The sequence below is a fragment of the Apodemus sylvaticus genome, chromosome 3, assembly GCF_947179515.1.
Source record: "Apodemus sylvaticus chromosome 3, mApoSyl1.1, whole genome shotgun sequence".
Classification (NCBI taxonomy): domain Eukaryota; kingdom Metazoa; phylum Chordata; class Mammalia; order Rodentia; family Muridae; genus Apodemus; species Apodemus sylvaticus.
In genome coordinates, this window is record NC_067474.1 from 136,639,222 (window position 1) to 136,648,729 (window position 9,508).

General features: G+C 46.7%; 1 pseudogene; it reads right to left on the bottom strand.

The window, feature by feature from the left end:
- Nucleotides 1-1,353: 1,353 nt before the first annotated feature.
- LOC127680090 (60S ribosomal protein L10a-like) lies at nucleotides 1,354-1,976 on the bottom strand (annotated as a pseudogene).
- Nucleotides 1,977-9,508: the final 7,532 nt, after the last annotated feature.

Below are 9,508 nucleotides of genomic sequence, written 5' to 3' on the forward strand. Positions count from 1 at the left end.
AGGAGAAGGAGAAGGAGAAGGAGAAGGAGAAGGAGAAGGAGAAGGAGAAGGAGAAGGAGAAGGAGAAGGAGAAGGAGAAGGAGAAGGAGAAGGAGAAGGAGAAGGAGAAGGAGAAGGAGAAGGAGAAGGAGAAGGAGAAGGAGAAGGAGAAGGAAGAAGAAGAAGAAGAAGAAGAAGAAGAAGAAGAAGAAGAAGAAGAAGAAGAAGAAGAAAAGCCAGGCATTGGTGGCGCACGCCTTTAATCCCAACACTTAGGAGGCAGAGGCAGGCAGATTTCTGAGTTCAAGGCCAGCCTGATCTACACAGAGAAACCCTGTCTCAGGAAAAAAAAAGAAGAAGAAGAAAAGAAAAAGAGATTTTTGTTTAAAGCTGTAACCTATAGCCCTAACACTGAGAAGGCAGAGGCAAGGTGATAGCAATGGAGACCAAGGAAATGAGAGCTCCTATTTTTTAAAAGATTTATTTGGGGGGTGCTGGAGTGGGGAAGAGCATTTGCTGGTCTCGTAGAGGGTCAGGGTTCAGTTCCCAGCACTCACAAGGTAGATCTAATTCCCAGAGACCTGTTGCCCAGGTATAGAAAATGTAAACAAAATAGACTGTCTTTTCTACCAAAGTGTTAAATAAAACAAAACTTCATTTAAAAAAATTAGAGCCGGGCGGTGGTGGCACACGCCTGTAATCCCAGCACTCTGGAAGGCAGAGGTAGGCGGATCTCTGAGTTCGAGGCCAGCCTGGTCTACAGAGTGAGTTCCAGGACAGCCAGGTCTACACAGAGAAACCCTGTCTTGAAAAAACCAAATCCAACCCCCCCTCCCAAAAAAAATTAGAGAGGACACTTGGCAAAACTTCCAATTTCTCCAGGGATAGCACGTTCGGAAATCAAAATATGTGCTCAAGGTGCACCCTGGTCTCAGAAGTTGTGTGTGGCTTATCAGCTTTGCCATTTTGAGTTTGCCTACCATGTAAGTGGCTGAGTTCTCACCCCTTAGAGTTGCCCAGGACCCTTTGCATTAGGAATAAGAAAGATGTATTTATGAGTATTTGCCATCATGTTCGCCGGCCGTGTGCCTCTCTGATGCCCATAGTGGCCAGAAGAGGGCAGCAAATCTCCTGGAAGTAGAGTTATAAGAGGTTGTGCGCTGCCCCGTGGATACTGGGAACTGAACAGGGCTCTTCTACAAAAGCATCAAGTACTCTTTCTTAGCAGCTGAACCATCTCTACACACACACACACACACACACACACACACACACACACACACACACGAACCCCTCCACCCTTTTTCTTTTCTTTTTCTTTTTTTTTTTTTTTTTTTTTGGACGGCAGCACCGAGGTTTATTGGATCATCCATCCTAATACAGACACTGCAGTTTGCCCACGGTGCTCTTGATGTACAAAGCCCAGACGTTTTGCCAGTTTTTCTTGAGCAAGGACACCAAGAAATTGACAGCCAGGTGAATGCTGTAGACCAGCTCATCGTCGGTCATCTTCACGTGGCCGACAGCAACAGTCAGACACAGCACCTTCTTCCTCTGAAATTTGATTGTAGATTTCACCTCATCCTCTTTGGCCACCATATTTTCCTGGTGTGTCAGCAGGAAGGGAGGGGAACTTGCCGGCCTTGTTTAGGCCTGAGTCCAGGATACGTGAGATCTGCTTGATCAGAGACTCGGAGGCCAGAAAGGCATCGTACTTCTTGGCCAGATTTTGAGCAACTTCCTGTTCTTATTCCGCTTCTTAAGCGCTTCGATGTCCATGTGGGGGATATCCACAGCCTTGGCTTCACCATAGTGCTACTGGTCCCCCAGGACACACACTGAGAACTCGGGGCGAGGGGTGCCCGAGAAGCGTCCGTCCTTCTGGGGGTCGCAGTTCTTCAGACCGATCTGCAGCTCCACCGTCTCCAGAAACTTGTGCTGGCTCCAGTGCAGGACTTCCGGCACCGCCTTGTGTCGTGTGAGATTTTGCTGCTCATGGCTGTGGCTGCCGCAGAAACCAGAAAAGAAGAACCAATCCCTCCACTCTTAATAAAACAGATAATGATTGGGGACCCAGCTCAATAGAGTGCTTGCTAAGAGTATGCAAGGCCCTGCTATACAACACACCAGGAACTTCCTGCTCCCGGCCTCCGTTTACTTCCCATTTGCAAGTCGGTCAATACACGATCTACATGGAACATGGGGGTTGAGGATGGAGAAAGCCCTGTGAGTACTTATGTGAATTACCACACCGGCACCAGCTATCAGGAGGCAGATAAACTTTACTTAGGATGATTCAAGCTTATAAAGTTTGGGGGACACTGAGAGTAGGAACACCCAGGATGGGCAAAGGTCATTGGCTGGAGGCTTAGTGTACCTGAAATGCCTCATTAGCATGGGGAAGCAATCCAGGAATTTCAGGTGCTAGCTGAACAGGTTTTATCAGGAGAAAGGAAGTTGGTCCTGTAATCTGACTAAAACTACATGACATTCCTCAGGTAGAGGCATATGAGGGGGCTTAGAACTCCCCAGTCAAGGTCTGAGATGGAGAAGCCCCACTAATGAAGGGAGTCTCCCATATTGTGCTGAGCCCAGAGGCTATCAGTCAGGAAGGACTTCAACCTTAATTAGCAGAGTTTTTGCACGCCTATTGGTCAATTTTGTTTATCCACAAAAGAGAATTCTTGTCTTTTCCAAACCTGCACTTTGCTTTATCTTTATCTTTTCTGGAATTTCACTTAGTAGTTCAGGAAAAACTTAAAAACAACGTTGAACTCTCTTTTCCTCCTGCTCCTCGGTCTCCAGCGTGCATCTAATTCATCATCTGTTGACTCTTCCTTCCAAACCCAAAATGTAACTGATTCTCAGAAGTCCTCAGTGTCAAGACTAAAATCTCTTGCCGCCACTCCTGTAGCCCCCAATTCATCCATCTGCATCCACTCCACTTCCACCAGGGACCCTCCAAAGCACAGCCAAGATCAACTCAGATCTCGTTAGATCTACTCCTAGTCCAGGAAAGGTAGCAGATAAACACAGCTCTGTCGCTCCTGGCTACAGTGCAAGAAGCCCAGAGGCTATCTCATGAACAATCTATTTATTTATGTATTTATTAGCTACTGGGGTCTGAAATCAAGGCCTCATACCTGCTGAGCGTAATGTACTCATTCTCCCACTGAATTATACTCCCAGGCCCCATAAAATGAAAATTTTAAAAAGAGGTAGGGCGGGGCCATGTTGTTGCTATAGAAAGTTATAAATAACTGAGGTTGGCCGTGCTCCACGCTGCATTGTACGCTCTGAACAACTTCTGAGCGGTCGGTGTGAGAACGCTGGGAAAGCGGTCATAATCACCCGGATGTTTTCCAGATAGGTTCCTGCCATGTCCAGTTGCTTCTCTCGTTTCAAAGTTGGCCTTTGATGAGCCAGAAAGTCTGGATTCTGTGACCCAGGCAGCTCTGATGTTCTGCCATCCATTCAGCAGAAATGAATACCATGGACTTTGGTTCTTTTCCATGCTGTCTTCCAAAAGAATAGGTGGCCAGAAATGTGGTGGGCTGGAAGAGGCTTTCTAAATCCCCGGCAGGCTTGGAGGCACAGTTACTGTGAAACCCGTGGGGCCTTATTGGTGACCTCTCCCTTGTGTGACATCCTTCCAAGACCATGCACTTAATTTCATATTCATATTTTTAATGTTCTGAGGCATGTTCTTATGAATCCTAGGCTGGCCTCAACTTACGATGCAGCTGAGGCTCCTGGTCCTCCTGCCTCTATTTCCCAAGTTCCAGGATTATAGGTATGTACAACCATGCCAGGTGCTGAGGACTGATCTGTCGAGCCTGGGCCTCGTGCATGCTACAGGAGCACTGGGCTAACTGAGCTAGGCCTTCCCTCTCTGTGTTCATGCTTATCAATCCTGTTTTATTGTATTGTGTGTGTGTGTGTGTGTGTGTGTGTGTGTGTGCGCGTGCGTGTGCATGAGTGCACACGATATGTATGTAGAGGGGAGTTGTGAGTCATGGCATGCATGTGGAAGTCAGAGGACAACTTTGTGATACACACACACTCACACACACACACACACACACACACATCCCTATTGATCTTGGAACTTGCTATGAACACTAGGCTGGCCCTTCTGGCCTTGAACTCACAGAGGTCTGTCTGTTCTCTGCAATGAAGGTGTGTCCTGCCACAGCTGGCTCTGCCTCCACCTTTAAGTGGGCTCCAAAGGATCAAACTGGTCACCAGGCTTTTGCAGCAAGGACTTTTACCTGCTGGGCACCTCACTGGCCCAGGTGTTCTTTTTCTTTAAAAGAAGCTGTCTCACTTGGCAGGATGGATGGCTCTGTGGTTAAGAGCACTTGATGCTTTTTCCCAGAGGACACATTTGGTTCCCAGCACCGACATCAGATGACTCAAAACCTTATTTACAACTCCAGCTCCTGGGGATTTGAGGCCTCTGGTCTCTAGCGTCACCTCACCTGCACTCAAAGTACACCTACCTACATGCAGGTGCATACACAAGCAAATCATTTAAAATAATATGGACTGAGAGATGGCTCTGTGGTTAAGAACACTTGTTGCTTTTAAAGAGAATCCGTGTTTGATTCCCGGCACCCACATGGCAGTTCACAATTGTCTGTAACTCCAGTTCTCGAGGATTCAACACTTTCTTTGGTCCTCCATGTTGGTTACACACATGTGGTGCACACACACATGCAGTCAAAACCCTATGCCCATAAAGTAAAGCAAGAACTTATTTTCAAAAAATCTATGCTCTTCCCAGGTTATGCGACTGCTCCCAGAAACAGGAAGTAAGGATCTCAGAAGCACCAGGACCTAGCAGAAGAGAGCAGGGAGTGCAGAGGTCCTGTGGCTCTCCAAATGGTTGCCAGACGTTATCCTTCCACTGTCTTAGCTAGTCCAGGTCACTTAGCACCCACACCCTTAACTCAACAAACTGCAAAAGAGCTGGCTAAGAATCCCGGGGTAATAGTCTCTTCAGCAACATTGGTAAGGCTCCATTGAAAAAGATGTTTCTAGATATCCTTTTTCTTCTTTAATATATGTGTTTTGCCTTGATGTGTGTCTATGTATGAAGAACACATAGGGACCAGCAGAGGGTGTCAGATACCCAGAAACTGGAGTTATCGCCAGTTATTAGCTGCTGTGTGGGTCCTGAAAACCAAATCTAGATCCTCTGGAAACGCAGTCAGTGATCTTGAGTACTGAGCCACCATCCCTCCTGCCCCGTTTCTAGATATCTTGATGATGAAACTTCGTGTTAGCTTACTGGTCCCATCTGTACAGAACAGTGAGATCAGTGCACAAACAGTAGATGTACTTGGCCCTGCCTCCTCCCACTTATCTGGAATTGTGATTCACTGATGTCTGGCATGATGCAGTTAAACATCTTGGTACACAGGGAAAGCTCTGCTTTATTTAACTTGCTTATAAGTGAGGTCTTTTGCTCCCATTTCTACTCAATTCCTGAATGGTCAAAGCATTGAGAAACTGTAACCTACAGCAGTACCTATACTCCTTTTTTTTTTTTTTTTTTCCCGAGACAGGGTTTCTCTGTGTAGCCCTGGCTGTCCTGGAACTCACTCTGTAGACCAGGCTGGCCTTGAACTCAGAAATCAGCCTGCCTCTGCCTCCCAAGTGCTGGGATTAAAGGTGTGTGCCACCACTGCCTGGTGCTTTACTCCATTTTTAGGTAAGCTTACCCCCAAGTAATTACACTGATATGATTTGAATGAGTGTCCCCCACAGAACTGCATTACTGGAGACGTGCTAGAACCTTTCAGAGGTGGGGTCTTGTGAGAGTTACTAAGAGTGTTCCCTTAAAGAGTACTGTGGGACCCTGGCTGCTCCTCTTCCTCTTCTGCTTCCTGGCTCCTGAGATAAGTGAGGTTAGGGTCACTGCACACTCTTGTCACGTGCATTGCCCCACCAGAGACTCAAAGCAATGTGACCACCCAGTCTTAGGGCGGCTCCTCCAGAGCTGTGAGCTCAGTAAGTAATTAAGTAATTACTCTATAAGCAATGTCATAGTTAGCTTCTGGCGTCAGCTTGACAAAATTCAGAGTCACTGGAGTAGAAGGAATGTCAGTTGAAGAGTTACCTCCAACAGACTGGCCTAGGGGCAAGTCTGTGGGGCATTTTTATACAGTTGGATTTTGATTTTCATTTGATTTTTTAACTGTACCCTTATCTCTTGAAATAAGAAAGTGTGTAACTTATTTTGGATTTTTATAATTTTGAGGTCCTAAAGAGAACTTTTAAACCATTAGATTTTTCTTAAAGACTGTGGTAGTTTTAAAAGCTGCACTGTATTTAAATGGAGAAGTCAAGCCAATGCCTGCACGGAGCCTCCATTCCTGTGCACTAGCATCTTTGGTATTGGGAGGCCTGCATGCTACCAAAGAAAAAACATAAACACCAACCCAGGTACAAACTCTCTAATCTACAATGGTGTCCTACCTGTGAAATATGTTAGTGCAATGGTGGCACAAAGCTTGTGGAGTGACCAGTATCCGTATGGTGGTTCCAATATGCATGGCCCATGGGAAGTGCCACTGTTACTCCTTGTTGGAATAGGTGTGGCCTTGGGTAGGAGGGCTTTGAGGTTTCTTAGTGCTTAGGATCCACCCAGTGTGGAAGAGACCCTCCTCCTGGCTTCCTACAGAAGAGGGTCCCCCTCCTGACTGTCTTCAGATCAAGATAGAGAACTCTTGCTTCCTCCAGCACCATGTCTGCCTGCATGCTGCTGTGATTCCTGCTATGACGGTGATAATCTGAAACTCTGAAACTGTAAGCCAGCCCCAATTAAATGTTTGCCTTTATAAGGGTTGTCTTGGTCATGGTGTCTCTTCACAGCAATGGAAACCCACACTAAGGCAATCAGATTTAACTGAAGACCCACGTGACTCATGCCTGACGCTGCTTAGGTGACCGAGAACCTGAGACTAGATAGCCCAGGAACCTAGACTAAAGTCCTGCTGTTCTTCTGAAAGAACATAGCAATAATATGACTCTAATGGCGTCCTCTATACCCATAGATGAGTGCCTTGCTAAGACACCATCAGAGAAGCTTCCTCCTGCAGCAGATGGCTGTAGACACAGAGACCCACAAGCAGATGATATACAGAGAGTGAGAGACCTTGGAACACTCAGCCCTAAATGGGCCACAAAATCCCTCCCTTCAGGGATCAGGGAACCCAGAGGAAGAGGAGGCGGAAAGAGTATAAGGGCCAGAGGGGGTACAGGTCACCAAGGCGACAAGATCATCTAAATTGACAGGACGGACACAGGAATGAACTAACCAGACTGAGGCGGCGTGCACAGGTCTACGCCAGCTGGGGCCCTAGAACTGAAAGAAGCGGACGCACACCTCCATCCCTAACACAGAAGCTATCTCCAGTTAATAACCACTTGCAAATGAAAGTTGAGTTGTCTCCAAGAAAGTCTCACTAGGGAAACAAACTACTCTTAAGGGTAGACTGCATGCCCAGCAGTAGATGGCCGACCGAAATGGCATCTTTGGAGGCCCCTTGGTTTCATAATCTGTCCCTTGTGCCTTTTCCTAGCCTCTTTTCCTTCTGTTTGTTTGGTCCTATTCTCATGTATTAGTTTTGTTTTATCTTATTTTATTATCCCCTAAAAACCTGTTTGTTTTCTAATGAGAAACAGAAAGGAGGGATCTGGATGGGAAGAAGAGAGGAAAGAGCTAGGAGGAAGAGAGGGAGGGGAAATGCTTCTCAGGGTATATTATATGAAAACACAAATCTATTTTCAATAAAAGGGGGAACAGTATTATTATTATTATTATTATTATTATTATTATTATTATTTTACATATTCACTTTACATCCTGCTTACTGCCCCTCTCCCAGTCACCACTTTCCATAATCCCTCCCTTTTGCCCCCTCCCCTTCTCCTCTGAGCAGGTAGGGGGGTCCCGTGGATATCCCCCACTCTGGCACATCTTCTCCCACTGAGGCCAGACAAGGCAGCCCAGCTAGAAGAACATATCCCATGTACAGGCGACAGCTTTTGGGATCCCCCCCCTCCAGTTGTTTGGGTTCCACCAAGCTGCACATCTGCCTCATGCGTTGCACTGTGGGGTTTTTTGTTTTGTTTTTTTGTTTTGTTTTGCTTTGTTTTTGACCGAGGGAAAGTGTATTTGGCTCACAGTAGAAGGGTACAGTCCTGTGATGGGAAGTCATGGCTGCAGGAACTTAAGGCAACTGGTCACATTGCATCTGCAGTCAGGAAGCTCCTGCCCTCCTTTTTATTCAGTCTAGGATCCCAGCATATAGCATGGTGCAGCCCACATTCTGGGTGGGTCTCTCACTGAAACCCCTGGAAACACCTGCATGACACACCCAGGAGTGTGTTTCCATGATGATTCTATGCCCATCGAGTTTAGCATGCTAATCATCACAGTGAGTAGCATGCTGTTTACACTCAGAATGGAGTTGCACTGTATTTTTATACTGTGATATTAACATGAGACCTTGGGGGAAGAAATGAAAAGGATATTGTTTAAAGTCATGTGTCTGTGTGTAAAAGCTGACTAGGGTTGGATGGTCACAGTTAGTGTCCACTGTTAACCTGACACAACCCAGAGTTAAGGGAAGAGGGAGCCTTCGTTACACAATTACTCAGTTACATGCCTCTGTCAGGTTAGTCTGTGGCACGTCTGCGGGGATTTTTAAACTACTAATTGATGTAGAAGGGCTCAGCCCTCTGTGGTTGGTGCCACCCCAACCTGGGATGTATAAGAAAGGTAGCTGAATGAGACAGAAGAACTGTTCTTCTGTGGTGTCTGCTTCAACTGCTGTCCCCAGATTGCTGCCTGCAGCTCACCTGCTCAGGCATCCTTTAATCATGAACTGTAACCTGTAACCCTGTCCTTCCCATGTTGGTGTTGGCCCTGGTGTTTATCACAGGAGCAGTGAGACTCCCAGAACGGCTGAATTCTTCAGTCATTTGATGACAGCCACAGAAAGCTGCCTGCTACAGTGACTGCTTGCCCTCTGCTCATCGCCTCTGACTCAGAGCACTAGAGTCCTAGGGAGCTTGTTTAGTCGGTTACACACTTCCTGCTCAAGCGAGAAGACCTGAATCTGATTCCTAGTAACCACTGGGGGGGGGGGGGGGAGCTGGACTTGGCGTCATGCACCAGAAATTCCAGTGCCGGGAGGCAGAGACAGGCAGATCCCTGGGGTTCATTACTCAGCCAGCCCAGCCTCATCTGTGAGTTCCTGTCTCAAAAGAAACGGATGCTATTCCTGAGGATGACACCCAAAGTGACTACATACATGCACATGCATGCACATACACGCACATACAGACTTACTGAAGTACATTTTCACTAACTTTTAATTTGTTTCTTTTTATGTGAATATGTGTGTTCATGTGTCTATAAGTGCAGGTGTGTGTGTGTGTGTGTGTGTGTGTGTGTGTGTGTGCATAGGTGGAGGTCAGAGGGCAATCTCGGATGTCCATCTTCACCTTTCGTATT